This window comes from Myxocyprinus asiaticus, chromosome 8 (genome assembly GCF_019703515.2).
Source record: "Myxocyprinus asiaticus isolate MX2 ecotype Aquarium Trade chromosome 8, UBuf_Myxa_2, whole genome shotgun sequence".
Taxonomy (NCBI): domain Eukaryota; kingdom Metazoa; phylum Chordata; class Actinopteri; order Cypriniformes; family Catostomidae; genus Myxocyprinus; species Myxocyprinus asiaticus.
In genome coordinates, this window is record NC_059351.1 from 23,795,555 (window position 1) to 23,803,712 (window position 8,158).

Here is an 8,158-nt window from a genome sequence, read left to right on the forward strand (position 1 = left end):
TTATGCCCTCCGAAAAACTATCAGAACCGCAAAACGCCAGTACAGGAACAAGACTGAAGGACAGTTTAACACCACCAACTCTAGAAGCATGTGGCAGGGAATTAACATCGTCACGGACTTTAAAGGGAATAAAAACTCCGCCATGAACACTGCTGCCTCTCTCCCAGATGAGCTAAATACTTTTTATGCTAGTCTTGAGGAAAATAACACCGCCCTCGCGGAGAGAGCTCTCGCGGCCGAAGCTAAAGAGGTTAGTTCACTCTCCGTCTCTGTAGCGGATGTAACCCGATCCTTCCGACGGGTGAATATCCGCAAAGCCGCGGGCCCAGACGGCATTCCGGGCCGCGTCATAAGAGCGTGCACGAACCAGCTGGCTGGAGTTTTTATGGACATTTTCAACCTTTCCCTCTCTTTGTCTGTAGTCCCCACATGCTTTAAAACATCCACCATTGTGCCTGTTCCAAAACAATCAAAAATAACTTGCTTAAATGACCGGCGTCCTGTTGCACTGACCCCATCATCAGCAAATGCTTTGAGAGACTAATCAGAGATTACATCTGCTCTGTGCTGCCTCTATCTCTTGACCTGCTGCAATTTGCTTACCACAACAACCGCTCCACTGATGATGCCATTGCATCTACAATACACACTGCTCTCTCCCACCTGGAAAAAAAGAACACTTATGTTAGAATGCTGTTTGTAGACTACAGCTCAGCATTCAACACCATAGTGCCCTCCAAGCTAGATGAGAAACTCCGGGCTCTGGGCTTAAACAGCTCGCTGTTCAGCTGGATCCTGGACTTCCTGTCAAGCAGATGCCAGGTGGTTAGAATAGGCAGCAACATCTCCTCATCACTGACCCTCAACACTGGAGCCCCACAGAGCTGTGTTCTCAGCCCACTACTGTATCCCTTGTACACACGACTGTGTGGCAACACATAGCAACACATAGCTCCAATGCCATCATTAAGTTTGCTGATGACACGACAGTGGTAGGTCTGATCACTGATAATGATGAAACTACAGAGAGGAGGTGCACACTCTTGACACACTGGTGTCAGAAGCACAACCTCTCCCTCAACGTCAGTAAGACAACGGAGCTTGTGGTGGACTTCAGAAGAAAAGACAGAGAACACAGTCCCATCACCATCAATGGAGCACCAGTGGAGAGAGTCAGCAGCTTCAAGTTCCTGGGTGGCCACATCACTGAGGAACTCACATGGTCCATCCACACTGAAGTCGTTGTGAAGAAGGCTCATCAGCGCCTCTTCTTCCTGAGACAGCTGAGGACGTTTGGAATGAACCGCCACATCCTCACACGGTTCTACACCTGCACTGTAGAGAGCATCCTGACTGGCTGCATCTCCACCTGGTACAGCAATAGCACCGCCCACAACCACAAAGCACTGCAAAGGGTGGTGCGAACTGCCAGACACATCATCGGAGGTGAGCTTCCCTCCCTCCAGGAAATATATACAAGGCGGTGTGTGAAAAAAGCTCGGAAGATCATCAGAGACTCCAGCCACCCGAGCCATGGGCTGTTCTCACTGCTACCATCAGGTAGGCAGTATCGCAGCATCAGGACCCGCACCAGCCAACTCCATGATAGCTTCTTCCCCCAAGCAATCAGACTTCTGAACTCTTGATCTCCCACGATCAAAATACATCAGCACTGCACTTTATTACTCTTACTCTTATATCTCACACCGGACTGTCATAATTTATATTATTATTATATTATATTCTCTCTTAACAACTGACTATCAACCGACAGCCTGAATGTCAATACAGTACAATACTGTACATTCTATATATACTATATATACTTTTTTATATATATATATTTTTCTTTTATTGAATAATGTGTATCTATATAGTGCGTATTGTATACTGTACAGTGTATGTTATTATTTGTATATTGTTGAGTGTAATTATGTGTATATCAGATGTTTAAATTGTTTTGTGTTAATTTGATGTTATTGTAAATTGGTATATGTCTCATCACTGTCACGACTGCTATGTTGATCGGAACTGCACCCAAGAATTTCACACACCATTGCACTTGTGTATATGGCTGTGTGACAATAAAGTGATTTGATTTGATTTGATTTGCATGGAGACCTGCAGGTGCGCTCGGTATAATACTGAAGGGCTAACTAAGCTTTTAGTTTACAGATAACAAATAATAAACTTGTGAAGATGAATAAACACCTTTGATGACAAATAACTGAGAAATCAGTCAAGTCTATAAGCATTACAAGTGTTACATACTTATTTCCATGGAAACATTTCTGAGGTAAAATCAATTAGGTTAAACATGAACACTCTCTAAAATGCATTTAAAACAGTGATAAATATCACTCATGCACAGCAGCACCAGGTAAAGAAAACAGAAGTTTCCCTAACAAATAAACAAGAAGCCAGCAGACCTTTGCAAACCAAAACTTTTGCATGCGCTAATGTAGACAGACTGCATGTCGAAGCAGGGAATTTTGTAGAAGGATTTCTTGTCCTGTGGCTCCCTCTGGTGGACAAAATTGGTACAATATCCTGCATCTGCAATTCACATAGTTGAATAAACTAACAATTTTGATGTGTTGCTGACAAAAGAAATTGGTGAAATTTAGCATGTGTCATCAGACTGTCCTGGTGTTTATTATCAAAATAATCAAATCTGACAGAAAATATCATGTGGATGCTGTGGACGCTATTTGGGTATGACATTTCAACTGCTTCGTAGACAATTGAAAACAAATATGATTTTCTTGAATTATAGTGCCCCATAGCATAAAAAATTTACGAAACTCAGAAAGTTTCTTCAGAGTGTTCTCTTGTCTATATGTACAAAGTTTTGTTAAGTTTGAACATTGCGCTCACAATATACAGGCTAATTAGTCATTATAGGCCACACCCCAAAACGTATTTGCTTATATCGTCGGAAAGTTTTGACATATCAAAATTCTTTTAACAACTTTTTGTCTGTAGATGATGTATTCCAAGTTCCGTGCGAATCGGACAAAAGGCCTGGGATGAGTTCGAAAAAGGTTTTTGATACTTTGATAATTATATTTTTTTTAGGGCTTGACTTGAGGAATCAGAGGAAAAAATATTTTATTCCAGCCCTCACGGTTGCGGAGAAATAAGCCAAAACGTAAAGGTGCTTATTATAGCGCCACCTAGTGTTGGATGGGTGTGCGTGTATGCTCCTGAGTAGCTGTCAGGATTTGGGACCATCCTGCCAAGTTTGGTGTATCTAGGAATTACAGTCTTTGCTGCCCATTCACTTTTAGGGCAGAAAATAATATAATAAGTATAACTGCAAGCCACAATAATCGGGGTTCAAGCCGCTTAGGGCATATAAGTGCATATGAATAATCATGAAATGCAAAAATTAACAAATGGTTAACAACAGACAAGTTCTGTTGTACAAAGTACCCTGTATGTCATGATAACGAACTGGTATTGTCCCAGAATGTGATGGTTTGGAGATGAATGCAGGAATTGTATTTTTTTGGTTGCCATGATGTAACTGTTATCAGAATGAAAGTCTAGTCATTATGTTGTGTTACATGAAATTTGGATATAGAATATTTCTACTTGATATCTTTGATGTTTGATCATCAAAGATATTTGATCAATATTATTTGGTCATAATATTATAAGAAAATAAAATTGGTATGATCCTGTTAGCCTTGCAGGTGTTAGACTGTTATTTGAGACATGTCAGAGCAACCATATTATAAATGATGCTGCAATGCTCACATTTGCATTACAGGTACTTACAGAAAGAGTACAATGTAGCATGATTAGAGCACGTGTCTTTGCAAATGTTTAAGTGTTATCATCAATGCAGAACCTTTGCTTCACAGAGTGATATTTTTTAAAAGAAGTCATGGTATAGTACCAAGTTTTTGCATCTTTCTGGTTTTGGAATGTGACGAAATATTGGAGTGCAATATTTTGTAATAATTTCCAAGTTTGAAGTTTAACATCATGTGGTGTGCCATTGCACTTTTCCTAGTAGGAAGGTGGAATTATTTGTTTATTTTAAATTTATTTTATTGTGATATTGATGATAGATTGGTCTGTATGAATGAAAATAACAAGCTGCAGTAAATTAAAGTTAATTATTACAGGGCAGTTTATAATAAGTAGATAAAACACTCTGCCTTTTTTTTTTTTTTTTTTTTTTTTACCAGCGCTGGAACGCACGCTCAAATATGTCTTAAGTGAAAACAGACGAGACAAAAAATACATAAATAAATACAAAATAATGCATGTGATTAGATTGGATCTGTTTATTAAGCTTTGCAGTGCGAGTGAGTACTGGTGTCAGGTTACATCTGCACCAAACACTTCTTTGTCAAACACTAATTAACCTTTTCATTCACAGATCTAAAACAAATAATAAACTTGAGAAGACAAGAAACACCTTTGATGAAAAATAAATGGGAAATCCACTGAGTGTGTAATGTTGCTTTTGTATACCCGTTATTTCTCCATAAAACAATTTAACCATAAACAGAACTTGCCAATGACATACGCGAAAATATAAAACATTTTAACCCTTGCAGTATGTTCCGCAAAAAGTAATGCATGATAATGCAATATGCAAAATAGTTCTCGTGAACGAGCATGACTAGCAGAGGTGCCTCCGAATACTACATCCCGTGTATAACCGCCTATACATGCTACTAAAAGATTGTTTGTCATTCTATGACCCTGCTCTATTTAAACATGGATCTTTTAGCATGCACACAATATTTCATCTGTTGGTGTAATAAATATTAACTTTATTTGATATAAACCAGGAGTATTCAGTTAAAGTTCCAAGAGGTCCGGTCTCTACATTTCCTTCCCAGCAAAGGTCCGGACAATAACTTACATTGTGTCAGTAGACAGTATACTGTAGCTATGAAATTACATAAGGAATGCTTAATAACTTTTATGAAATAGTTATTATAAATGTTTAAAAAATCATAAAGTCAAAACAGTCTCTTCAAAATTAGGCAAGGATTGTGATATTGGGGCCCCAGAGACAAAGCCAAAGTAGTGGGATTTGGGTAATATTCTACCAAAAGATTACAATATTTCCATAAATTCATCAATCGAGTGCACTTTGATATGAATATTAAAAGATAAAATCAACTGTTTGTTTTTGAAGCTGAATGACAGCAGTCCAGTATTTGTGTTTGAATATTTTTATTTAAGGGGCATAGCAGGCCTTGTGACTAAAGTAAGATACATTATAGGGGTTCAGGACCCCCGAGAAAAAATGTGGAAAAATGTAAAAGCCTGATTGGACTGTTTTTATATTTTCCATAAAGCGAAAATCTTCCAAAAACAAACAATGAACATCACAATAGTAAAGCTAAAAATACGGATAGCTAAAGTTAAGTAGGCCTATAAATGTAATATAAATATCAAATAATGGAAACATTCTCATGAGAACTCCACTATACTACTAGTAATATCAAATTTCAGGTTGATTTCCTTGCCATCTATTCAAGAGATGATGACATCTTTGATTAATTTTCACAAAAAGAATCCATTTGTAAAAGACTTTAAACATGCTGATCATAATAAATGAAATTTTAAACGTAAAAAATGTAATTGTTTAAAGGCGCTCTGGAAGCACGTTGTCCTGTCACAAACATGGTTTAGCTGAACGGTCAGATTAAATTCAGACACATGAAGTTCACTTTGCTTCATTCTTGTTTTCTGCAGTGTGTTTTAGCGAAAGATTGCAGTATCTATATTGCTGCTCACTGTAGTTTTGCGTGCGCAGCGCGAAAGTGTATAAATGAAGCGTGTTCTGTAATAGTGAAAAATATTCGAGGATACAGCGCTGAAAGATCAGTGCTATCTACGCCCAAGTGCTTGCGCTATACACAGATCTGTTGTATTGTCACGCTGATCATTTGAAGTGCAGAAACGGAGAGATGGGTCAGCAGATGTCATGATGTCTCTCGGTCCAAATGGAACCCAGCTGAGGTCCGGAACCTGACCGTGGTTTGCTAATTGGTGACCGCTGGTATAAATCTTTTTATATTATTATTATTTGACATCCATGACAATTTATCAAAACATACATTTTAAAATATTTTTATTGTGCGACTGTTGAGCACAGAATCGATGTGCTGCTTTTTCACATTTTTACTTTTTTATAATACTTTTTGCTAGTGCTTTAAGCAACACAATAATCATGCAGTAACACACTTATGTAATGAGTGATGCTTGAAATCTGAACAAAATTTGTCAAAAGAAACATATTACCTTATGTTTATGGTACTGGTGACTTTTAAAAGAATTGTTCATCCAGAAATGATAATTCTCTCATCTTTCACTCACCCGCTCCATTGGTGCGATCCACAACTGCTGTGCACACAATGATAAACACATCAGTCTGGTTCACGAATGTATTAATCTTCAGTTCATTTAATGAATTGTTCAGAAAGACTCACAAACTGCTGTAATTTTGAATAATTCTAGCAAATTCTTCACTGTATCCACAGAGTTAAACATGATCTGACTCTGACTTAAAAAAAAAAAATGTCGTTATCATTACTTCCCTAACATGTCCAACTTGAAATGAACAGAGATAAGTATGTGCACTTGAGGTATGTGAGACTTAGTTAAGAAAAATAGAAACAGTTCAGAGCTTAAAAATTTTTTTGTTGCAATTTCAAGCGACGATAACCTGTCGCTTGTTACTGCTCTCATTAAGTGCAGAGTTAATGCTGTTTTCTCATTTCTTCTCGAGAGAACCAGCTTTGTCCCATGTCCCCGCATACAGGGAAGCAGTAATCACACAGACACTGAGATGAGCCAACGCACTCGCACCCTGGATTTGAAGGCATACATCTTGTGTTTTTTGTCTTGTGGCACCCTCTGGTGGACAAACAGTAAAACAACCTGTCTATCTCCATATTTCTAACTGCTTAAAAATGCAGTTGTAAAAATATCTATTTCTTCTGTTAAAGCACTGCCAAATTGATGAAATTTTGCATGTTACCTCAAAATGTCCTTTTGTGCATGAATATTTTTTTTCAGTTTAGTTTTGTTCAGTTTAAAAATTATTCTCACAAGATATGGGACAATTAGTCATAACAGGCCACACGTAAAAACCTATCGGCTAATATCTTCTGAACAATTTGACATATTAAAATTCTTTTGATAACTTTTTGTCAGGAAAGTCTGTAGATACTGTGTACAAAGTTTCATGTGAAATGGGCAAACAGCCTAGGATGAGTTCGAAAAAGTAGGTTTTGCAATTAAAAAAGTTTTTTGTGGAAATGGAAATTCATGTAACCAAATGATTTGGAGGCACTGATGGATTCACAGGAATACATTTATTTTTTATTTTTTATTTTTTTATCATATATGGTTCTGGAGTTAATTCAACTGCTTTGAGCACAGTTGCACAATTAGGATTTTCTTAAGTTATAGTGCCCCCTAACTTGGCATGTAACCTCAGAGTGTTCTCTTGTCTATGTGTACAAAGTTTTATTAATTTTGAAAATTGTGCTCACAAGATACAAGCTAATTAGTTATTGTAAACCACGGCCCAAAATATATTTGCTTATATTTTTGGAACGATTCGACATATCAACATTCTTTAAATTTTTTTGTCAGGAGTGTCTGTAGATTATGTATGCCAAGTTTCGTGTGAATTGGGAAAACAGCCTAGGATGCGTTTCAAAAAGTAGATTTTTTCCAAAAAATATACGATAAACAATCCATATGACCATATCATTGGAGGGCACTGGTGGATTCAGAGAAGCTATAACATTTTATTGTAGTCTATATCGTTCTGGAGTTATTAGAAAAAACGTGAATTAGCTAATTATAGCACCACCATGTGGCCGATTGTCACAAAATTTGATATGCAGTTTCAAGTTGACACCCTGCTTGTGTATGGTAATTTTCATAACCCTCGGCCATTCCCAATACGAGTTATAAGGTGCTGAAATTTGATTGGCCGTTGGCGGATATTTTTGTTAATTTGTCAAATCTGTTTTTTAAGAATATGTTAGCATTTGAACCAAAGAAGATGCATATTTAATTTGAACTTTGTAGCTCAAACTGCTGCAAATAACAGTTTTTTAGTTGTAGTGCCCCCAAGAGGTAGAAGAGTACGAAACTTTGCTAACATCTT